This window comes from Hermetia illucens, chromosome 5 (genome assembly GCF_905115235.1).
Source record: "Hermetia illucens chromosome 5, iHerIll2.2.curated.20191125, whole genome shotgun sequence".
NCBI classification, from domain to species: Eukaryota; Metazoa; Arthropoda; class Insecta; order Diptera; family Stratiomyidae; genus Hermetia; species Hermetia illucens.
The window spans coordinates 92,371,452-92,397,984 of NC_051853.1; the positions used below are offsets into that span (position 1 = coordinate 92,371,452).

Sequence of the window (26,533 nt, forward strand, 5' to 3'; positions counted from 1 at the left end):
ATTACAATTCGTCACGGTGTCAGCAATATGTCTCGTCCTATCGTTCTCAAATTTATAGCTTTGGAAATAGTCTTTAAGCTGGATTATTTATTTTAAATTCCAGCCGCTAACAGTGGCGTGTTGGGATCGCAATCACTTTCTAAATCCCGTTCGATCCCCGGGACTCTCGCTTTCATTGTTTGTTTTTGTGGGTAGCTGTGAGGTAATTTCTTGAGGACTGAGCACAAGTTATGAATTTAAATATTAACCAAATATTAAATTAGTCACGTTTGAAATTGAATGAATTTCTTGTCTGTAGATCGATAAGAGCCATTTATAAGCATTAATATTCTAGGCATCTGAGTTCAATTTGTTGATGATAATGGTGCATTTGTGATTGAAATTGCAATGACCCTTATGAACTTTCAGTGGTTTCTGTTGGAGGGGTTCAAGTCGCTGATGAATTTATTGATTAAGATACTGTAGGAAAGTATGTAGCAGGAGATGAGAGTTGCAGTACTTAAGAGCCTTCATGCATAAAACAGAAATCAGGGACAGAAATCTAATTATATGAATAGAGGAGGGTAGTAGGGCTGAATTCCCGGCGTATTATTTCTCTAAACATTTCCTGGTATTATGCAAACATATAGTAAGGACAGAATGCAACTTAAATGCTATTTTCAGGTATTTTCACGTGGGAGAGTTGTTTTGCAAGATTTCTATCAAAAGGCAGCATTTAGGAACCCTCCTTTAAAGTAAGTAGGAATTATTGTACTGTTTAGGCCTCATTGTTTATCTGGTCAAGTTCTTCCCTATATTTTTAAATCTCCGCCCTTATCGTTTGTTCTTAAAATCTGGAGCTTCAATTCACAGAAGAAATCAAAATTATAAATTCAAAGACATAAATTCATCAGCCATGATTGTCTTGTAATTGAAAGAATTGGAAGAAAGAAAGAATCAGGATGGGACGGGCCACGTAGTAGACACAACAAACAGATCAAGGCATGTGCATGCATTCGAAAAGCTACCACTAAAACTGCCTTTTGAGTTAGAATTAACATTGCAACGACGACCGTACTAAACAAAATTGACGGTTGTGACTTTTCACTATCAATTGAAGTCAATTTAAATAGAAGGAACACACTCCACGGACGTACAAAGATAAGCCATTATTTCATTGTACATTTCAGAAAATTTTAATCAGAATTATTGCTTACGCGGCCATCATTTAAAAGATTTGATGTGCCTTTAAATGTCTGCTTCATTAAATGAAAGAATTTGAAAGTTAATAATTTTGAATTAATCAATTTGTATGTTGATTGACCGTAACGAAGAAGACTTGGAGGTTCTTCGTTCTTCAAGTTGGAGAGCATGATGTGCGCACTTAGACTCAATATGGGCGAATGTTATATCATTATTGCTTGGTAGAAGATAGTATACTTGATTGTGAGTTGATTGCACACAAATTCAATAGGGAAGATGACGAATGTATTGAAACAGAATAAGGTTTAGTGCTCATTAGAGAATATTCTCATAATATGGCGGCATTATATAACAAAAAACAGAAAAAGAAAGTTTCTTAGACTCGATAGCCATGAGTCAACTTGCACTTATCGAGCGGGCTGGAAGAACAGTTTCCTTAGTTTAGGGAATACTCGCAACAGATCGAAAGTTCCAAGCTGGGCTTTTTAGGCTTGATAAGTTGGGACGACAAATTTTTAGTAATACATATAATCCAGTCGGATGTGATATTGCTATTCCATGAATTTTACACAGAATTAAAACGTAAATAACTCTGTTTATTATAATTTCGTTGACAAAAGTTTGATATGCACCAAATTTCCATTATGTGGCGCTTTCGTCTTTTTATTGTAAACTAAACTTACTTTAGGTTTCTCAATGAATTTTCAAGAAGTGATAAGTCAATGCTATTAACGTTTATAGATTGGTACGTCAGTTTTACTTGTGTGTACTTGTCAACCTCCAACTGTCAGTGTGATGAACGGAAACTCGACTCAACTCTTTGAAGCATCGTACGGGGCAGCAGAGCTTATCACTTATTAAAAGGAAAAAGTATGATATTGAGCCAGCCGAGAAGTCCTTGAAAACTAAATGAAAAATAAAAAAATACAATTCTAGAAAGAAATCGATTTGCAAAAAATCTTAACTCCTCTGCTCTTTCCAAAGGAGATAGTTGAAAACAGAAAGGAAGGGAAGGGAGAAGGTATTTCTATGTTGTTTCGTGAGTGCAATTTTCCAGTGTTGGACAAGATTGCCCTCCAATGAAAATGTGTTTGAAATTATTGAAATTATTCAACCAATTTCTGAACTTCGGATCCATGTAGATAATTTTTTTCAGGTCAATATTTTCTAGAAAAATATAATAAAAAATATTTTTTTGCGCCCATAAATCCATCTTCGGAGGAAATTTTCAATAAATATCATCGACAGGTCTTCGTCGGTCGTCATGGAAAATTCCGAGAATGGCTTTAACAGAATTGTTTTTTTTTGTGGAGATAGGTATTACCCAGTCTAAAAAAGTTATTCTTGAAATATCGGGGGGTTTTCGAGAGAGTTGAAACAACAAATCGTTATCGATATATATAATACCTTGGCGTGATTGATGCATGATTGCATCCAGAGGATACTGATGATATTTCCGAGTCTTAAAATTCCAATTCCAGTTTTTCCTAGCAGTACTTATTCCAGGAAGTGTAGAAGTTGGGCAGTTGCCTCTCTTAAGTTTAGCCTAAAAGTACCAGTACAGTGATAGTCCAGGTCATACAATGGAGGACAGTATTAGTAAGTTTGGTGGAAACCTTGCCATTGTTAACGAAATTATTTACAATTAACCAAAGTTGATTTTTCCGCGAAACTTAAACTTCTTGCAGAACTTGCACCCTGAGATATTATATATAGATATGTTAGTGGTCGGCGAAATTAATAATCTGAAATACTAAGAGCATATACAGTATGAACTGAATTATCGAGCTTCCGGTTTCTGCCAACGGATCAAAAATATTGAGGATTGGCGATAATGCGGGAAAAATATTTTATGATATTCTGATGCTCCGAGAACGAAAACCATACTTCATCGCATTATCATCTTGGAAGATGGCAGTGTGTGGTAGCAATACGCTAGGCATAGTTGTGCCATTGAGAATGTCGATTCATAGTTATCCGGCCAGTGTCGGGCAATTTTATTCATTGACCTCTATTGGTAAATTTTGATTTTCGATCACCATGGACACTGTCACTCACAAAACGTTATATAGTTCGAGTGCTAACGGTCCGCGCTCTTGTAAAGTTCGAGAAGTCATACATCTCGCCATTCGCATGGTATAAGCGTCGGAGAACACACAATCATCCAGATTTGGATGGTGCTATTAACTACTTAGTATTCGACATAGCTAAGGTAATTTTAGGTGACGAACTTTTGCTGCAAAAGGTGTGCAGAACATGCTCTGTAGTCATAGCGTGTAGAGGTAAGCGCTCAAGCGGCCTATTTTACTGCCTTATGACTAGAAAGAAGTTCAGGAAAACGATGTAATAATAGAACAGGCTGAAGAGACTGGCACAGTAATTATTTACTGGGAATTCATAAGCTGTCAGTGAACTCGTAAGTAATAATGTTGGTTTTATTGCAGATATATCAATTATTCGCCCCAGTGCCGATAATGTCGGGGAAAGTGAAAATGACCTTCCAGATTGACTATGGTCAATTACTAGGGAAGAGCTATCCTTAAACCGAAAAAAAAACGAAAGTTGACCGTGTAAATTAGAATTAGGGGGTTACGAGGCCAAAAATTCTTCGGAGGATTCTTCTCTCGAACGCGGCAATTCTTCTTGCTAAGACCCCAAGTTTCCGAGGAATACATAAGGACTGGCAAAATCATTGTCTTGAACAGTGAGAGCTTTGACACTATGGTAAGACGTTTCGAGCGGAACATTTTTTTTGAACTGAAATAGGCTCTGTTGGCTGACAACAACCGTGTGCGGATTTCATCATGATAGCTTCTATCGGTTGTGATTTTTGACCCTAGATAGGAGAAATTATCAACTGTCGTAAAGTTGAATTGCGACCGCGACCATTATCTATCCAGAGAGATATCGATGTCGGATAGCAAATAGTGAAAATGGAAAGTTCACCCGGTATAAGGTTCGATATTGAAAAGTTCTAAAATGAAAAATGGCATTGAAACATGTCGGGAAGTTAGAAGATCAAATTCTGCTGAGGCTGAACTAGGGAATCGATAGCACTGAAGTGCAATAAGCCGAAAGTGGCAAGACTACCAAGGGACCAAAGGAGATAAATACGTAGAATCATTATATGACGCTGCCAAGATCTACAGAAAGGAGATCGCATATAAACGACGAAATCGGCAGATCAATCGATAACCAGAAAACATATGATGTAAGATACGCTTACAACCTGCCGAAAATTCTAGCCTAGGGATATTTTACAGAGCCCATAGAGTAGATAAAAAACCAATTTGCCAAAGATTTTGGGGAACTGCTCAATACCCCAACACAACATCGTACAGGCACCTATTCCATCACCTGCACTGGAAAAAATGAAAGATATCTTTAGAGTGCTCAGAAACAACAAGGCACCAGTTGTGGAAACTGCAACAAAATCGATTAGACTTACGAGAGTGACATTGAGTTAGTCTAGCGTTCAAGTAAAGCCACAAAATATGTTAATACCATAGGATGGACCATTTCCAGCATTATTCAAGATCACTCTTTAGCCAAACATGGCAGATGCCTAAATAGAATGTTATTGCGTAAATCATCAGCAAAGGAAGTTGACCAAAATATGAACGAAGAAACGACCACAATTATGATACACACGAGTAGAAAGACGCCACTCAGACAAAGCGTAGCCCTAAACGATTACAGCCTCGAACAAGTCGACAGTTTTGTGTCCCTAGGCTGATCTCGCTCTCATGATTTTCCCACTTCTTTGTGCTAGCAGTAAGACTTAGACGATGGTATACTGCGGAGAGCCAAGAGAATCAATCCTGAGAAGAGTTTAACCCCAGTGTCTACAGTGAGTTAAACGACACGCCATTCATTTTGAGAGTCGAAGCTGCAGCGGGCAGTGGAATTCCCAGGCGACTACTCATAGCTAAAATTAAAGGAGTATTCACAAGCTGATCTGGGAACGGGAACAAATGCGGGGACACAATAGAGAACGCAAGTTGTACACTGCTCGGTTTCCGAAGTTGACTCAGACCAATTATGAGAAAAGTCACTTGCAGGTGTCATATGGCGAGAACATATGGAATAAAAGTCAGACCACTCCCTAAATTTTAGATACTTCTAAACAGAGAATTACAGAGCGAATATCGACTGAATGCGATTAAAAACACCTTGAATCTGCCTGCAGACGATACCTGAACATGAATGAAGAACGTATTTGTAACTGCAGCGATGGAAATTCTTGGGTATGAATCCTCGCGCAGAAGAAATAATTTGTTTGACGGGGAATACGAGAAAAACAGTATGTCGAATGAAATACAAGGACGAGGAAAGAGAAGGAAGAAAAGAGGAAAAGTCTTATAAGATTCAACGATGTTACAAAGTAGTGAAAAATAGTCTTACAAAGTAGTCAAAGCCTGAGATACGAGATAAGATAAAAGGACAAATGAGATGACTTTTGGAGGTGCTATGCATAAAATGGGGAACCAACTACAGTGTAAGGATTATAAAGGTATCAAAGATCATTGTTATGCCATCACAGCTTAAGGGGGGAGTAACGTTTTCACATTTTTTTTTGGATTTTTTTATTTGAGTTTTTGAGATGAATCTGAGCAAAACTAAGAAAGATGCAGCGGTTCAAGCAGTCTCGCCTAATTTATTACTGACCGCGGACTCGTGATTCAAATGGCAAAAGGCTACAGTTGCTAATGCAATTGATTCGTCGAAACACACGTATAGTGTCCTCGATCCTATCTATTAAGATCTGAGCAAAGATGGCCTCCTGGAGCGATATCTCGGAGGTTTTAAGTAGAACTACAATGAGACTTCGCATCAACTGATTTAGAGAATCTCACTAAAGCAGTTGAGTGGAACCTCTCCCATCGTTGAGAGTGTAGCTTGTGTGGCGGCCTGTGTCTTCAGTGAAGGCTTTTTGTTTTACTAACCTTCAGGCATGAGGCATGAGAATCAGTAGCGAGCCACGCACACACGAGTGCGCGTGATAAGCCGAACAGAACCGGAAGCTCAAAAACAGATTTAAAAGAGGCAGGATTCGAACGTTTTATTCCAAATTTTCCAGTGTTCAAAACTTGAATGAAGAAACATGTTTTCAAAGTCGGTGCCCCTCATAACTCCAAAATTGCCGCACCGATTCTTTTTAAATTTTGAACACTATTTCTATAATTTGCGAGGTAACGTTGTAGAGTTTTTTTTTCAAATTTGTCTATATTGTTCATTTTGCAATAATAAAATTAGTCGACTTTGTTCAGCAAAAAACGGGTTTCCACTTCAAAGTGCTCCTAAAAAGTGAAAATTTTAAATTTCGAAAAACCCTACCGGCATTATTTGGTAAAGGTGATTATCGAAAGAAAGAATTTTTTATTTCAGATGATTCAGTACCGAATTAATGGGGCGCCGTGATTCTGTTTTCCCCAAGACGCTTCTAAATAATTGCTGCCATTGACATTTCTTCAAGCAAATTTTACATAATATTCTACGAATGTCATGCCTTAATGTACCATTGGTTTTAAATAGATTTTAACACAAAATTGTTCTTTTTCTTGCACGAATTAACGTTACCTTCCCCTTTAACAAAAATTTTAAAACATAACATCAGCAGGAGGGTTTTCAATTTGGACGATTACCAATAAACCAGTGCTGAAAAAATGGAAGTTTGATTACAAAGTAATGCTTACTTTTGTAATGTCAGCGAAAGTTGTCCAACTCAGCAGAATGACTATGAGCAACTCGGCGAAGAACGTCAGAATCAACAACAATTTGACGAATGGTTTCGAGTTAAATAGCGAGTACAATGGATAACTAGGGTCTGAGTGCTCAAAGGCTTCACCTCTTCCCCACCTTATGCACACACACATATAGACATCGAACTTAAACAGGGTGCTGGGCTGGCTGGTGGTGGGGTGACTTCATTTTTATTCAATCTTGGACTGGAGTATTTTATGTGGAAGCATCCCGCAGATATCAGAGAGATGATGCTCTACGCAGACGATATTAACATCATGTCATGAACCTTTACTCCTTCGAAAAAGTTTGTATATACCTTGACGAGGCAGCAAACGAAGTTAGTATACGAATCAGCGAAAACAAAATAAAAACAAGTCGGAATACCGGAAGCTCGCGCTTCGGGTATAAAGGTTTTGTGTTCATCTTATGTAAGAGACGCACATTTTTCTGTCCGTATATAGCTACAAATCCAACATAATCCTTCATATTTTTCCAAACTACGAGACATACGTACATATTAGAGCCATAGATATCACGCTCACCCTAAACAAACAAACTGCCTATTACCTACTGTACACATATATGCACGTATCTAAATTTATCGTACCCATATTTCCGATTTACGTCTTATATCTAACTGAATTAGGCACTACCCGCAAAGTTCATTAGCACGCATATATTATATACCTACATACACACATGTCTGGTTGACAAATAACTAAAAAACTAAAACAAAATAATTGTCTGCGACCCAATTCATAAGAGTTCATTTCGTTGTGGTATTGACGAATTGATATGTGATGATGACGTCATGCGGGTTGTAGAGTGCACGAAATTCACAAAAAATTGTAAAGTTTCACCCCCTACAACTTTGTTAATAATAGTTGGATTTTCTTCAAACTTGACCAAACTGTGCATTATATTCTTCATTACACGCATGCCAAATTTTGTACTTCTGGGATGAACATAAGGGGGGTGCCGGGTAAATTTCTAAAATATGGAAATATACTATTATTAACTTTATTTGTACAGATATCGGAACCGGATATATTTTGAGGCCTAGATTTTGTAGAGGTGCACCACTGTGATTTTTTTCAGATTTTTCGGTTGGATAGGTTCTGAGAACGAGACCTGTTACACTTTTTGTGGGTCATATTTTGAACCCTCACTCCCCTATGTTTCATCTGATATCAAATATTGAACCAGATTCGAAAAGTACTAATTGAGACCTTTTATTTGATACCCTACATGGCTACATTCTGTGAAAAAAAAATTTGCACCCTCCATTCACATGTACGGGGAGCCCCCCTTAAACTTAACACAAGATGGCGCCACTTACTGCATGTAAAGGGATCTCCAGATTACATACTCTCACCAATTTTCGTGACAATCGGTCTAGCCGTTTCCGAATAAATCGGGTGTGACAGACAGACAGACAGACAGACAGACAGACAGACAGACAGACAGACAGACAGACAGACAGACGGACAGACGGACAGACAGACACCGTCTCGATTCTAATAAGGTTTTGTTTCACACAAAACCTTAATTAGGGCGCAAATCTGAAGAAAGATGCGTATCAGGCAAAACATCTCAATTAAGGAATACAGGGAGACAATTGACTAAAAGGTTTAGTGAGCTTAACGAGATTAGGAGACGAATTCAACTCGCAAATATCGTGCTATTCCGTTCTGGTAAAACCCAGTTGCATAAAACGAACGGTATTCAGTAAAGGTTTGAAACGAGCTGTAAAACCTCAAAATATCTTAGAAACTAGTGATTGAATATGTCCTTAATTCTAAAATGGGAAGTGATGCTTATTTCTTCTTTGTAGGATACCACTGACGTAACGTAGAGCGAACATTAGATTGTAATATTGGTATACCTTATATTTCCTGATTTCTATAGATATTACTATTGTGTTTCCACTAGATACCTAGACCTAGAAGAGGTTACTCTCTAGCTCTTTCTTCCTAAACATATCGAATACACTTTTCACTAGAATGATGACATGGTAGTTCTATTACATCACGAAATCACCGAAATCAAACCGTAACTGTTAGTCCTGCTTGATATTCGATTGCACATGAGAATCGAGGGATACGTAGGTCCAGTATTTGAGGTCCCCAAAATATCGAGTATAAAAGAACAATTGTTCAAAATCGAAAAGCAGTTTATCCATTCACTTTTTTAAGAGCATTAAAATCTGTGAGGAGAGATTATATCTTCAACAATCCCACTTACAGATAGTACACAAGTGACCTACATTTTATCCAATCAACTTAATTGACGTTTAATCTAGTTCGGCATATTGGTATCTAAAGAGCAAATAGGCAGAAAGTTTAGACCAAATGATAAAAATACGGACTTCGAGGACTCCAAGGGTAGTTTCATAAAAAGGCATACAAACAGCTTTCATTGGTGGAATGAATCGGAACACTAACACACTCGTTGATTGAAACTGTATAATGATCGATGGATTGAAGGGAGCATACAGTACAAAAGGAGATTTGTGGCAATCGAAACCCTTAGAGCATACATGAAAACATTTTCAATTCAAATCAAATTCGTTTCGAGTTAGTTTGTAAAGAAGTACTTCTCTTTAGGAAATCACAGTAGACCAACAGATGCCTCAAATGATTGATTCAATCATCATTAGCTGCTCATTCAACAAGTTTCGTTTCTAATGGCTTCATTTTACTCCATCTGGAGTTCTTCTCATTACCAATAAGTTGCTATCACAATTTCACCCAAAACACCCTGATGTCAACGTGCTATGCAGCACAATCACAGTCAGTGTCCTTTTCTACTAATTGCATCCTGTTTAAATATTTAAGGGCCAAGTGTATTTGAAAAGTTACCTTTCCACATGCTCCCACAACACACGAGCTAGTCGCTAGTGTCATACATATAATGAAGTCACGTTTGAGCAAACATAATTGGAAAACTACTAGCTGACTTCTTTCCGCTTTTCGTTTTTTAGAAACATTGAATAAGTCATTTCAAGTAAACTTTTCAAAAAGCAATTTAGTTTATTGCTGCGATTCAGGAAAAAGTTGGAGAGCAATCAGTTGGGCGTTCGAATGTGGCCATGGAGATAGCGTCGTATATTACGTGAGCATGCAAATGCTCAGAAAATATTCTCAAGAAATTACTTAGATGCAATTAAGAAGTTTGTTTGTCTGTGAATCAGGGGATGCAGTGTAATGAATTGACGGCAATTCAGTGTTATATGATGCATTAATTTTTCATGGTTCAATTCGAAAGTAATGGCGGCAGTTATTAAATATGTTTACATAGTAATACGCACTTTCGCGTCTACTGCAAAAACCTTAATGTTTCTTGCTTATTGACCAGTACCTATAAGTATGGGTAATTCCAGGTGCTATTTGCGTCCCTCCCAGTATATCATTTATTATATTGGAAACCGAGCTAGAATTTGCCAAGGATGCCCAAGTTGAGAGGATGTTCGCTGATTCAGACTTCCCACGTTACCATTTGAATGTTTGGTTTTGGAACCCTAGCAATAGGTCCATTTTATCAAGCGGCGTTACAGTATTTTTTTCGGCAAGCAGAGTTACAGGGGATGGAGAAAAAAGTGGAAGTAATAGGGCTAAGGATGTGTGAGATGTCTTCAATCCCGTAAAAGGGCCACGCCGGCCCCCCCCCCCCCTTTTAAAAAGTTATGGCTCCTCCAACGGAGTATTTGAAAATCACCCCGTTGACGTTTGATTTGACAACCCTACCGTCGGAGAATGACGATACGCAAAGGAAGCAAAAAGGAAGGGGAAGGTCCCCCCTATTGAAATTTCATATATATTATTTATAAACTGGGAAGAACTCCTGCAAATTAAGTCGGTAATTGCCTTATTATAAAAACAGTTTCCTTTGAAGCGCCGTAACTCTTTACCGAGTAGTGACCGCTACGAGTTTTCTGTATCAATTGGTATAAATTGACGAGAAGATGACTATTCATAGGACCTTCCCTTACAGCAAAATCAGCTCTCCTCTTCAAATTAGACCTAAACAGAATACCGCGATACAGAGGAAAGATCCACGGTGGATCACATCCTCGATCGGTGCTTCCTCTTCCCCATATCTTTAGGAGATTCGGCCTTGGATCTGGAGTTATTACTGCTTCACGTTGTGGAGTCAGTATTTTTTTATTTTCTCCAATTTGGTTTGTCCACGTGCACATTACTTTGCCTTTTAAACTTTGTGTTACACGCCTCTTTCTCGGGAGCCAGTATTCCACCAGAGCCACCAGTATCATCTGGTGTTTCCTTGGTAGCACATCTATCCGCCTTTTGACTCTTGTATGTCATCGCCTTCCAGAAGCCTCTGGATCTATGCTTGTCAGGAGTGCATTTCCCTACCTGTGTGCGAAATGGCCATCTCTTCATTCAGTTGCTTATTTTTAATATTCTTTCTTTTTCATCGGGATGAGCGACATGAAAGAGGCAGTCGGCTAAGGCGGTGCCGATTCCGTCCTGAATGATTCATCCTCACTTTGTTCTTGGATTTCAAACGAGGAAGATTTAATTTTTGTGAATCCCATTTGTTTTGGATTGGTCATTTTGCACTCCACGATGGAGGAAAGCAAAATACCATCCGCCGATTCTTCGGAGGAGTGATGAATTCTGGAGGAAGAAATTGCCAATGTACCCGAAAGTTATTATTAATCGCTGATCTTATTCGTAATTATTACGACGTATGCGTTGTTGGAAATTCTTGGTTCTTTTCAAATCGATTATCGTAATTCAGAAGCCTTTCCCAACTTGACCACAAGACTACCTGTCTCTTATCTGAAATTTTTGGAGGGGAAAATCGTCATGTTCTATGGCCTTGTCAAATTCGTCCTTGCCGTCACCTAGCAGAAGACCTTATGGTGTCAAGCCGGAGTCGCCAATCGTTTATTACTTAGAGGCGTCGTTAATATTAAGAGTAGACCAATTCAAGGAGATTCTGGAAAGAAAGCGTTTATGCACTTTGAAGAACCGCGTGTTGTGAGCCGACCTCCTATCACTGTTTAATTGCCGTTGGCGTAGCCTCCACTTATAGTTCGAGCCAGTTATCCGAACGTGTAACTCACAATTTGAGTTCATGCTTTTATGGTCGAAATATTAAAACGTTTGACTCCTAAAGGACACTTTTTTTAATGAAATATATATATATATGTATATGCTCTGTACCGACAATGCGAAAAACCGTTGCTGGAGATTCGGTAGTTCAAGATGTGAATTAATTGGCTCAATCTGCGAAATGTTCTTCGAGGTCAATTCTGTGACCACTTACCCGGTATTGATCTATGGGAGTCAAGACCCAACGTGAAAATTAACTTTTTGTCGAAAATTATCGGGAAGTGTACCAGACTGCACCAGCTACCCTAGAATACCTTCTATGACTGGAAATCATGCTATCAACATTTCCCATCCCTAAAAAACTAGTTGGTTGCTTGTAAGCCCACATAGTGTTTTAGGGTCCAAAACGGCAATTATCGGAAGGGGATGCTTGTAGAAAAGGACGGCCGGAACCTTTCCGGTACCTTTGAAGTTGAGATGGCGGCCATCCATTCTTGTGGCAAGGTTGTGGTATCCCTTATATCTTTAAGTCACATTGTCTGCATTGAATACAGCCAGAAACCCAGAGGACGCGATCATCTGGGGATGAGAACACATCATACCACCGACCACCCGTCGAATTGAGACGTTCCAAAATATTGACACATAGATTACAGATTTAACAATACCACTGATAATTGCAAGGAAGCCAATGCTTTCGGTCGTAAGACTCCAACAGTTGCAGTCATCATATGATAATGCCACCTATGCTCAAAATTACAATAGGAGAGGAGTCCTAAGAGGCTTAATCGCGAGGCTTTATGACCTCGGTATATAATCTCAGAATGAAAGAGTGACAGAAGGAGGAATCTTGATGGAATCTCGAAAATGTCTAGGTTACATGTTTAGCAAATTGTAGTGCATTAGGTAATGTCTGGAGAAATGTAACAGTCTATCAGGCTACTTTACAGTTGATATGTAGTTCCCCTGTTTACTCTTTTGTGGAATAAAAGGCATCCGCACAGTTTCAAGTTTCAATGAGACTTTGTTTCAGTTTCATTATCATCACACTCAATACTGTGCAAGTCATAAGTCTACAGCAGCGGGGTACCGTAAGTACCAACACAGACTTCTAAGATGACCAGAATTCGAACCCGGGGTAACGAAATCGAGAGGCTGGCACTCAACCATCACGGCCATACACATATGGAGAAATCGCAGGCAAGTAGGATAACGTACATAAGCATTCAATAAGGAAATTTCGATCCTGTTGAAATCCGAAGATGGAAGCAGAGAAAAGCCCGGAAATCTATATGGACACTGAGGACATCGAAGTTGTAGCTGCTAACATGGAGTTCATCGCTGAAAATTACGCCAAAGTTATGAAAAGAGCGCAGAGATAGAGGTTGTTCAGAAGAAGAACAGGAAGACGGGTTTGAGGAGCGTTTTGAGCGTTAGCCAATAGCCAATCCATTCACAAAATACCAGTGTGTTAAAGAGTCTATGTTAGATTGGGAGGCGGCGCATTGGGATGCGATAGCAAAAGCAGGCGGTGTCGAAAATAGTAGGGGTCCCAAAGTGGGGCCTTCGGGGTGTCAGACGCAGAGGAGAAAACTCTAACATATAAAATTTGGTGGTGGAAGCGTGCGCTTAATGAATAACGAAAGGTGAAAGGCGTGAAAAGCCGTAGCCTGCATAAAGACGAAATCTATCAGCGATACCACGACCGTCTGGTTGTCAATAAAGTGTGGTGGTCGGGTCATCGAATCCGTATGGATGAGGATGATCTAGCTCGGAAAGTCTTTAAGGGCAATGTCTATGGTAGAAAAGGAAGACGAGGCAGACCCTGCTTAAGATGGATCGATGGTGTAGATCAGGACGCCAGACAGCTTTTAGGGATATCAAATTGATGGTACTCGATGCACAACCGGGGTGGCAGGCCTAGACCGGGTATCGGTTGTTGAGCCGTTGATGATGACGATTTTGTCCCTTCAAAACGAGTAGCACTGAAAACGGAAATAAGTGGTTTCCGAAATATCAGTATATACATATTAAAAGAAAATACCAGCTGGAATCACACTTAGAGGGTGAAGAGTTAAGCAATAAAAAGGAGTTCGCAGTGAAGCTGGTGAATTTGATAAAAATGAAAAAGGACTTAGCGGAGTTGTTCCAATATGAGATCAAGTGAAGTTGAAGGACAGACTTATTAAGATTGACTTTGAAATGATCAAAGCTAGATCTTTTACTGAAAAACGCAATTTTTTCCATGCTATATTCTCCCGGCGAAGGTTGGTTTGGATCTCAATAATGACCAAGGTATGTAATTAAGAGTAGGACAAAGACAAAGAATATGGTATAAAATACGTAGGGTATGTTGAGAAAGTGAGGGCCAAAACCTTGCCAGGGTTAAATTTAGAATACGAAAATTAGCCCTTCATCATCATCATCAACGGCGCAACAACCGGTATCCGGTCTAGGCCTGCCTTAATAAGGAACTCCAGATATCCCGGTTTTGCGCCGAGGTCCACCAATTCGATATCCCTAAAAGCTGTCTGGCGTCCTGGCCCACGCCATCGCTCCATCTTAGGCAGGGTCTGCCTCGTCTTCTTTTCCTACCATAGATATTGCCCTTATAGACTTTCCGGGTGGGATCATCTTCATCCATACGGATTAAGTGACCCGCCCACCGTAACCTATTGAGCCGGATTTTATCCACAACCGGACGGTCATGGTATCGCTCATAGATTTCGTCATTGTGTAGGCTACGGAATCGTCCATCCTCATGTAGGGGGCCAAAAATTCTTCGGAGGATTCTTCTCTCGAACGCGGCCAAAAGTTCGCAATTTTTCTTGCTAAGAACCCAAGTTTCCGAGGAATACATGAGGACTGGCAAGATCATAGTCTTGTACAGTAAGAGCCCTTCGGAAGTTAAAATTAGAAGTTTTGCGCATACTATAAAGGTTGAACCGTGCAATTTATGGATCGGCGTTAATATAACAAAATGTGTAAAGACACTGAAAAATGCTGAAGCAGGTTGAAGAGGAGGATCGAGGATTCGATTCAACTGCTTCGTAGTGAGATTGAAATTAATTACGGGTTGTTTATGAATATGGGTTGAAATTGAGAGGAATTAGAGTAATAATTGAAATAGATAATTGCAGAAAACCGAGATTTTTACCAGTTTAAGGTTTGGGAGGACATAGCAATTAAAATTCAAGATAGTCTGCCACAGAACTTTTGATTGAGTCAGGAAAAATATACACAGGTGCCATAAAAAGGACTGCATTGAGTGCAGAAATAAATAAAATGGTCAGAGAGAAAAATATAAAGAAAAAATAGAATCAGCTCGAAAAAGAAATGTAACTGGGAACAAGGCAACTATTATACATCAGTGTGACTTGAACTCTCCTACAGAAAAGTATCTTCAGTGTATCGAAAATCGAATATCTTGCCATCTTGCGATGTTTCAGTGACATGGAGCTCAAGTTCATGAGGTTCAAGCAGATAAATTATAGTTCGGCAGATTGATGTCAAGGATTTTCAAAGTTTGGTAGGTGGTCGGTAGTTTGGGGCGAACCTTTGTTAATTATTCTAATTACAGAAGGACTTCTCGCAATTAGAATGAAAGCTAAATTTTTTAATGTGCAGTTAATTAGTTCTTACGTGCATGCAGAAGATGGAATTAGAGATCGAGTGCATTGCTTCCTGAAACGGACATACGATTCCCTTGCGATGTCAAAGTATCCTTCGGTGATTTTAGTGTAGAAATGGGATGGAAGCAAACACAACAAGCAATAGAGAGCGTTTTCTCGATTTCGCTTGTAGTAATTACTCTGTTGATAACTTTACATGTTTTTCGCATACTAACATTCGTTAAAGAACATGGCTATAGTCAGACAATGCTATCTTTAGGCGAATCGACCATGCTGTACTCGGACGTTAGGAGCCTTCATGGATCAAATTTCAAACTCGACCACTACTTTATCATAGCCCAATATTAATGTCATATGTCGTGGAGTGGTCCTCGACTCCAAGACTCGATAGATCGAAATTAAACAAGGATAAAAACGCAGATACATACATATGGTTACATTAGGACAGACTACTCAGAGCACCATCACAACAGCAGCGACCCTAACAATAATGGAACTACTATCACTATAAATGGTCACTGAAGTAACAATGCAATACTTTTGACAAAGGGAAAATAAATGACGACTTGATGTGAAATGCTACGATTCCGTCATCAGAAAGGTTATAAACAAAATCCAACCGAGTCAAAAAGGACATTTAGGATTTATTGGCAAGAAAACAAAGTTTATTAAACAAAAACATTGGACACGGAATGAAGACATAATTTTTAACCTGGACGAAAATAAGATGAAAAGCAGCATGCAAGTTGCACATACGGCAATGAAAAACTCACCAAACGGTAATAGATTGAAAATAACTTTCTGTAAAGAAGGAAATGGAGATATTGTCCGTAATTGCCATGACATCAAAACCTGAACCCCAACCTGTTCGTCAGAATCATTAGAAGGGTCGTTCTAGAGGTGCTAGTAAATATGTGGGCTATCACGGGGTCACCGACCAGACACCAATTCGAAGCTGCCATACAACATTCAAGGGCAAATCAATTACTTGGAGCTGATTGGAAAGGATCGATATTCTCCAGTATCATGCATGGCCAGCAAATTTGCACAGATAAGGTGATACTAGGCGAATTTGGCGAGAGCATATCACTTCCAACATTCCAACAAAAACGAGGTAAACTATGCTATAAGAATTACAGAGTGTTTTCACTATTGTGTACACCAATCGAATTTTGAGTAAAATAAAAAAAACATTGACTGAAAAACAAAAAACAGGAAAAGGGGGTCGAAAATGCTGTATTACTTTGGATTTTCCTCAGATCAAACTCGAACCAATAAACAATTCAGATAAGTCAGTCAATGCAACTTACTTTAGGATATTAGCGCAATTTTGTTAAATTTAAAAACGAACAAGGAGAAATTAAACAGTCAACCATATAATTAACTGGAAGGTCCTCTCAAGAAAAAAGTTAAAGAAAAACCACCGAAAGACTCCTGGAGATGGTCACTAAACCAAGTAGACTGGAGGGAAACCATCCGGAAGGCCTAGGACGAAATCGGATCTGTTGAGCTTTTGAAGAAAAAGGGAACATCATAAATGGACAACGTAAGAAAAATCCTAAGCCGGATATCGAATATATGCACTTTAGATTTTTAAATGCCTATATGGAAACTGTGATTTGCAGGCATAGGTGTACGTAGGTACGTAGGATTCAAGAACACAATTTGTTTTTTTAGAGACCAAGTCCAACGCAAGCTTTTTGAAACTATACAATCTAGAGGAACGACCGATTCTTTTGCTAATATTTTATATGTGATTTCGACCAGTACCCGAATCCTAGTTAATGATATAGGCGATGTCTAAGGAGTTCAATCATGAAAATGTATTTGGGAAGGTCTGTATCGATCTATACTCACAGAAAGTAAATTCAGTATAAGTAAAATTCATCATTTCGTTTCTATTCATGTTGGCAGTTTTTGAAGTACGATTTTTCAATGATTCGGGCTCCGGACAGGCCATTCCTATTGATAAAAATATGATTTCCTTTAGAGAGTATCAACCATTATATATACGCCTATATATAATATATAGTATGAAGAAAAAAATGGTGACATATTTCTTGAATTTTACTAGGATGGTCATTCCTTAGTTGGCACATTATACTTCCATTTTCTCAGTCAATGAATCAGGTGCCATCAAGTACTTTCTCAACATTTGGTAACATTCCAGAATATCTCGGTCAAGGATTTGGAACTACAATTTCGGAATTATAATGATTTTTCTTGTGCTTAAAAGCTGCCTTGATATAAACGGAATTAAAGACGGAAGGAAAATGAATTTTCATCTATTTCGAATCAGGGAAAAGAAGATTCAAGACATAATTAATGCTGCAAACCAAATCTGTTCTCTCTGAACTTTCCTTAGAAGTATTTTTATTTTTGTAATAATTGTTGATTTTGAAACTTGAATTTAGATTTATTTTTAATTTCATAATATTTCTAAAAATCTTCAATTCCGGTCAAATATCTTATTGAATGTGGTGAAAAGGACCCACCATTTCATACAAATGGGAATGTGCAAGAATTACATAATATACATTGGAGAATTGAACCCGTCTCTTTTCCATCAACTTCAGATATTAGCAAACCATCATAGGAAAAACCTACGTACATAGCCATATTCAAGACTAGAAAAACAGGTTTTATTTTCAGGTGCATTATTTCAAGGAAAGTGCAAAAGGAAGAAACGCATTTTTGTAAAGTACGTGACAGAAGAATGGAAAGGATGCGCTCAAAACATTTAGGTGATCTCTTGAAATCTACCTGAGCACATGTCAAAATTTCCACTCATAGTTTCGATTTAATAGCAAGTCCTTGTACCTGTTATAAGGTTAAGTGTGTATGATCTCCTTGACCATATTTCAGAAATATATTTTCATTTATTAAAAGTATCAAACTGGTTTGCATGGCTTATATAAAGCACATGATTACATATATAAGAAATAAGATGTTCTTTTTAGTTCTTGCTTTCCATATATATAAGTTAAGTTAGTGATCATGGATTTCTGATTTAGGCACAAATTTCTCCTTAGCTTATCGCAAACATTTTCAATATATTCAATAGGCATCAATGAGGATCGTTTTGCCACTTATCGGGGAAGACCTTGAAACGTGAATTTGCTAGTTCACTCAGCGATCTTCAAAATTAAGTACTTTACTTTTAGATAGCGTCATATCGTACTACTGTAGCTTAGTGTTATTGTGTGCATATGTGATTTGTGTTATTATAGGTAATTAGTGATTGGAGCGGCGTCACTAATGAGGATAAATTTTGCACCATCGAAAATATCCGAGAAGAAAGCATGGCAGAGTATTTTACTATGCGTTCCAAAGAGATAATTAGCGAGGGTTCAGAAAGAGAAATAAACAGCGTCATGCCGAACCTTAAATTTCAATGGGAACAAATCTCTGTTTCGAACGCTTCCGAAGTAAGCCTCGAAAAGTGAAAATTCCTAAAACTGTGGGGTATTACCATATACCCCACACAAGGTTTTGAAAACAATTCAGGAAAAGGGCCTTAAAATGTTCTTGAAAATATAGAGGTTTGGAGGTATGATATTCTCATCTTCGTGAAGTCGGCTGAAAATCACAGAGAAATTGTCACGCGCATTAGAGGGTAAGAGCTTAATGCCGTCGTCTGGACTTCTCCAATTTTGAAAACCATGCTAATCATTATTATACCAATGAACCCTGCAGAAATCTTGTCTGGACTAACCATCGACACAAACTCAGTGTCCCGAGAGGACAAATAAATCTTGATCGGGACTTTTAAAAGCCACTTTTGAGCTATCCTTCGAACTCGTAATGAAGGTGAAATACATTCTTCACCAAACAATAATCCTAAATAAAGTCAGAAGTTTTGACAAAATACGGCTCGTAAACTGTCAGAACTTCGGGCATATTGCCGATAATTTGTCAATAATGCAGAAATGTGAAAATTGCATGAATGATCATCGAGATGCCCAGTCTACAAAGAAATGGTAGCCAAAAAGGAGATAGTCATAAACAGTAAACTCAATGAAATTGTTTGAGTTAAACAAACAGTGGTACAATTTTCTCTTATCCCCAAGCCGCTAACAAAGCACTGCCAATAACGACAACCAAACCTACGGTGATGAAAACGTTGGTTGAAGCCCTTGCTACAGTATAAACATATGACCAAGGACAATTCGCTTTCATTAAATCAATGGAGTTAAACGTCTTAATATTCAAATTTGTAACAGTTCAAGTTTCAGTTGATTTGCTGTAAACAGGTTTCGACTGTTTTCGGGGACATACCTAAAAAACAGGTATAATATGAACTTAACCAGATATAACATTACCCAGATATGCACCGCGTTACCTTCATAATAAGAAAAGGTTAACCACTTCGACTGCAGCAGCACCAATTAAAATAGCTGATAATACACTCTATGTCAAATGCATGTTCCAACTGATCTCAAGATAAAATCCAAGTCCCTCATTTTCGGTGGCAACTTCTGCTCGAAGTATACCTCTTGGGGCGATACTGCAGATCACCAAATAGAGTAATCCAGTTCAAATGGATGAACATACCAAATTTTCCCATAAAACTCACCAGTCAGTCGATTCTTGGTTATTTCCTGCTTTCTGAGAAAACCAAACACTCTTTGCTGGTATAATCTTCTAAAATGTCAGCTACACTCAGTTTGAACTATTCTACTCGTTTCAGCTGAAATACTGAAAACGATGATATCCTTCGCCTACAATAATTGGAACAACTTTAAGTTAGATTTAGAACCAACGTTGAACCTGAAGATACTCGTCACTACCTACGAAGTCATGATACACCTCAGTCAGATTGATTGCAGGCGGACATCTTAGTCTTAATTTCACCATAAATATGGAAATAAAGTCAATGCCGAATACAAAACACTAATCTCTTATCCCCCCATGAAAATAAAGATAAATTGATAAACTTCTCTATTTGGAAATCCGCCGAACAAACTGTCTGACAAGCTTTCAGACTTTATGTCGATTTGTGGAATTGACCAAACTCTTTAACAACAAAAATCTGTTGGTCGCGAAGTAATTCTTAAATTTATTATTAGATGGGAGTCAATGAAATTTCTTCCGGTAGTTCTTGGTAACTACATTAACAATGGCTACTTCTGCTCTAGAAGATAGCAAAAGTAGTTGCTGTAATGAAAAAAGGATATTTCTACAAACGATAAAATTTCATCTCCATTTCAGTGTTATATAGCATGGATCGTGAGGTTGGTAGGGTAGGTGCGATCTCAACGTGCACTAAACTATCTTCGCTAAACCGTACTCAGTAGATTTCACATCAATAACGAACCCTCAGATTTAGAAAACACCTTTGAAAATATCGGTAAACGAACTCAGATATAAATTCATTGCCTATGAATTTCCTATAACGCCAGTATTCCGATTGGACTTGCTACAAGCTTCTTTGATGATAAGCACGTCTATACCAGTGTACGATATGAAATGGTAAATAATACCTCATCTCTTGCCAGTTACCTCGCGAGTTCTGCAGGAATCCATTTCAAGACTAAGCTTTTGTAATATTTTGACGCGTGAGTGGCACCAATCTGATCCAATTTTTTGTCGACGTGCTTATCTTTTCTTGGACTCCTACGTGGATCACCTGCTTTAGGAATGGCATAGGAAAATATAAGGCATCTGAGCGGCACACTTACGCCACTTTACAGTCTTCTCCTTCAATTGGCAGGACAGAAGTGGACCCGTCAGAGGTTCATTGAGAGAACGGAGAATTATCTAGAACAACTTATAAGACACCTATACCAACAGGGCAGCTCAACGCAATTGTCAACATTCTTAACGCCTTGTTAACTTGTGAGCGCTTGAACTAAACCCGTCATCCCTTCTCTTGTTAATACTCTCTACCTGATAGGGTTACACCGAGTTAAGCACAGCACGAAAGAGAGAAGCAGTATTTCGGTTATAACAAGAGATGCACACAAGATGTAGAAAAAAAAAACGAAAATGCCTTGTTTGAATAGTAAAATTATGGAAAAGTCTGGACTTTGTTACTGACCAATGGTAGAACTAGGAGATGCTAATTGGTATTACTCTGAAAATAAGTAGCAATTAGGCGATTATTAAACAGATGTTTTTTTGGGTTTGCATCTAATATAGAGGAACCAACTTTTTTAAGCAGTGTAATAAAACAGTGTACTGCAGAAAGTTCGGCAAAGAATAAATCGATGGATCACTAGGATCGTTATCTGACTCAAATTTTTGGTTTTGCCGGCTGATCCCGAAGTTATTATCATGACGAATCCTATTGTACTCTATCATTGCCAATGTTTTTCTGATTGCTGGAATGCATTTAGCTAGCGAAAACTAGTAATTCGTGAGGTATACCAACGAATTTTGAAACGAAATGAAAGTCTTTCAAAGCGACTCCTATGCTTAGTCTTTAGAAATCAATAAGATGGTGGTCAATGTATCAGGAAAGGTTTGTTTTTAGTATGTGTAATTTCTCACCCGGTAGCTGTGAGAGTCTCAGAAAAAAGCAACTTTGACTTATTTCGAAAAAATGTAAATGAGTTTCGGGCAGTGATTAAACACTTATATTTCAATAACCTGACAAATAAAGAGATCAATGCAGAGTTGGGTCAAGTTATGGCACATTTGCCCTTACGTTTTTTACTATTTAGAATTATGTAAAAGAATTTAAACATGGCAGTGGAAGTGACTGTTCCGAAATGACTGACACAATATAACCAATATTAGGTGATAGATGCGAAATATTCGAGACGCCAGGCATATGTCAAAGTACGGTATTCCGATTTTGACAAAGACTAGGTTTGAGAAAAATTTTGAAGAAATGAGTTCTGCGTTTGATCCCAGCAGAGGATGAACAAATTTATGTGGTCGACTCTGAAGTTGTTTTAGCGTTTCTCTGTTTCGATTTTGACCAAACGTGGATCTCACACTCCAGAGAGAAAGGAATGGTGAAGTTAGTTTTTAATGGCGGTCGATGAAGATTCTTTCAAGTCACTAAACAAGTCACGAATTGGCCAAAAAATAAACCCAGATACACTTGTGTCCACGTCGACGCCTTTTGAACAAAATCGTGGCGAGAGTGAAAAATAGTATCTATACGCCAGTATGAGACAAAGGAAAAAATAGGTGTTTTGAGGAGAAACGCCGCACCCGATAATCAAGCAGGACCTAAATCCAAAGAAGATTTCAATTTGGTGGGGTAAGCGCAAAGTGAGCTCTACATTACCCGTCTGCTCCGCGTAAATGAAGCAATTCAGGTGAAGAGATCCGATCGACTAGGTGAAACCATCTTGCTTTACGACAATGCTATGCCCTATGTTGCGCAAGTCGTCACGAGTGCCCTCAAAGAGCCTGAATAAGAGGCTCGTTAGCATGCACCATACTTGTGCCAATAGACTCCCATCTTTTCCGCTTCCTATCAAACCAAATGAGAAGCGCTACTTTGGACAGGAGAGGAGATCAAAAACTAGCTAAACAATTTCGACAGCAGACTGGAAAATTTTTGGCGGCATGGAAAAAACAAACTGACAGAAAGATAGAAGTAGTACCGATGAATATTATAAATTAATATATTGTTATAATCGTTGTCTTTCGGTCAAATAAAACTCCTTGAAAGAAAAAGAGCGAACGCTATGATCATATTAACCAAACCAAAGCAGATACTGTCCGTTTTTGAGGACTTACTGAATGCTCCTCGTAACTAGAGCAATTCAAAAACTATTTCCCCTAATTGGGAATAAACAAATCCGTCAGAAGCTACTTAATTACTAATCGAAGTATCTGAGTAGCTTCATCGAAAACAGTAGAGCACAGTGTGAGGAATTACTTTTAAAATACTATAAAGCAGAATTTTATATCTTCCCATTAAAAAAAGTCTACTCTTAAGGTTCCAATCAAGTGTTTGCGTAAAACAAAATCTTATTTATTTTGTATTTTTTATATTCGATAGAATATCGGAATAATAACTATTTCATGAGAAAAAACACGCGCGCTAGGGGCGAGCCCGGTATATTGAATCTTCATTCAACTCGACCTTTCGAGGCAGCAGTATTCCTTTCCTAAACTTTTCAATAAATATTGTAGTTAGAGGTGGGTATAACCTTTAACTGGAAGTATAGTTCATATGTGAAATATTTAATAATTTCGGGGATTATTCGCTTCTCATAAGTTCGGGAGGAAAGGAAAAATATCCATTATTTTTACGATAACATCTCGGAATCCGTATATGTCACCATTAAAGATTAATTTGTTTTTATATAAATATGTACAACTGTAGGCCAAATAGTATCAACTTTCAATTGATTTCGTGTGAAACATTTCAGATAGTGAAATGTTAAAGGCAAAGAGAGCCATAGGAGAAATACGCAACAGGTGAATTCTTTTAAAAATCATTTATGAAAAATGGAGACAAAAAGCTCCCCTTTAGAGAAAGAATTCTACTTCTATATTTTAAAGGGACAGAATGAAATGAATGAATAAGTATTTGCGCCTAAATTGAAATTTATTTTCGTTAATTTCCTTTAAAGACAACTGTGCGCTGGCGATGAACTTTCGGTCTTCAATTTGACGTTTAAAAATTACCTAACTTTGAATATCCCATTGGGATGGAGGTGGATGTTTCTTTTTGGTACATCGCTTATTATAGTCTCTCCAATTCTTCACCCCAATGAAACGTTGCATAAATCTTTTAGTATTTGCATTTCTGCTGAAGGTTTTCTTTTCACCGTAGGAAGAAAAACTTTGTCAAATCCTTCTTACCTAGGACCCTTCTCCACCTACACCTTTCCGTATTCAACATTCAGGTACATGCCAGAGAACATTTCCATTCAGAAAACAATATTTTTGACAGGAATTTGCCTATAAATCTCGGCATAACGTTTTTCATTCAACATTCATTTTTCTCCTGTCTCAGCTCTTATGTGTGAAATATTCGAACATATGTACATCGCACAGGATTCCCAAAAGGACAATTCTCATAAGTGTGCAAACACACGTTTATGATGTCCGGCTTATTTATTTTATTTCATTTTCATTTTTTCCTTTGCTTTCTGCTGGATTTCTATACACACTTCGCACCGTTTTCTATACTTTGCAATAAAAATGCCGCACCCTCTGTTATACACTAAAACTTACTCTCACTCTCTCACTTACACTCTAGGAAACATAACGGCATCATAAATTTCATCCTGTGCGATTCTCTAGTAGACATATTGACTGAACAGGACACATGGAAGTCGACAGTGGAAAATAAGCCATCGTTTCACGGAGAAGGACTATTGAATCCAATGGTGGGAAAACGCTCTCGGAAAGTGTTCTTTCTGCATGTTAAAAGTCAAATATTTTGATAAATGTTGTTAAGTGGGTTGTTTGTTTCCCCCGTAAGTGCCTCCGGAATATAAATTTTCGGAACAGCGAATGTGGGTTAATCGGACTTGTGTTCCATGCATTTACAAACTATGGATTTTGTATGTCAGTTAACATGTGTTTTAGGGAGATTGCGGTATTCATCGAAAATTGTATTTCATCTGAATTCCTCACAGGTCTAATGCGATGATTAACTTCTTATAAAAACGAGCACCACTAGAGCAGTGTCCTCGATTTATCTCCATAAACTTAAACACGGTACAGGAGGCCTAGGAGGACAACGAATTCGCAATGCGAAACCCAAAGTTTCGGTCCGCATTCAATTATACAAGCAAAGAACATCTCTTGTTTTCTCGAATTTCACGCAAGGAACACTTATTAGAGATAAAGTAAGCAATTAACTACGGTAATTACGTTCGGTCTCGAAAACATTGCGACAAATGCGTATCTACAGTATATTGGGGCTCATTATTTATTACCGCAGATACTACCTGGAGTTTTCGATGCACCAGTTTGGGGCTTTACGTAATACAGAAACTTCGTTATTGATTATTACCCTTCGTATTGCTTGGTTAGCAGAACGTGCCGTGTATCTAAAAACTGATTTTGAAGTCCCGAGATAACATAAAGTTTGTAACAACAGAGGACTTGACCTGGTCCCCGCTACTCCATTCTAGTGATATCTAGTAAGCAACAGGCTCCACTCATTTTGTTAAGCTATCTCCCTGTGTTCTCTATCCTTCAATAAATGTACATAAATGTATAACTTTTATAATTACTTTTGTTGCCAATTTGCCGCATTTATCTGGTACAACTCCACAATACTCGAATTGACATAGAGAATTGCACTGGTATCCTTGGACAGAGCTTTCAATCAATGTGACTTGCAGGCTATCGTAAGGACTGTTTCACGCTTGTTCTATTCGTTGTTCGCACACTAAAGGACACACAAAACACTTTGGAGGACCTATAAATTGGATTCTCGCTCCTTCGGGATTAATTCATCACTTCTGGATCGGATATTTATTGACAAAACACTGGATTGCTGAGGGACAGCGACAACATCGACAATAACAACGAGTAGGCGAAAAACTCCTGACGAAAGATTCGTCCGATTCTATTGGGACATTTCGCAGGACGCGCCGAACTGCGAGTTATCAAATACCATAAACAGGTACTTAATTGAATGGACCGATAAGACAGAATTATTTCTCATTTCAAACGAAACATCTCCGCGCATATCATTCTTTTGCACATCACATCAGATAAGATGCCGTGGATGGGACGGAAGCAAGATGCACGCATCATCTTCCAATGTTCGGCGCATTTCACGTGGAGAACTCGAACGGACACAACTAACAAGTAGTACAGCAGCTAGTGTTTCTCACTATTTCACAAATTTTCCAAAACTGGATTCAATCTCTAGATGTTGAAGTCAATGATGAGGTTGAATCCTTCGCGGACGCATCACAGAGCATATACAAGCGGTGATAACACCCCGACACAACACTGAAG

At 38.3% G+C, this 26,533-nt stretch overlaps 1 protein-coding gene across 3 annotated transcripts in view; it reads right to left on the reverse strand.

Moving 5' to 3' along the window:
- Positions 1 to 26,533, reverse strand: part of LOC119656739 (teneurin-a) — a 769,843-nt gene that overhangs the window by 426,994 nt on the left and 316,316 nt on the right. The window contains exon 1 of one of the 3 annotated variants that reach the window (XM_038063288.1): positions 25,798 to 26,527. The exons of the other annotated variants lie outside the window; for them this stretch is intronic. The gene's annotated coding sequence lies outside the window, so the exon portion shown is untranslated. Of the gene's footprint in view, positions 1 to 25,797; positions 26,528 to 26,533 lie in introns of those variants that run through there. 3 annotated transcript variants of the gene reach the window in all.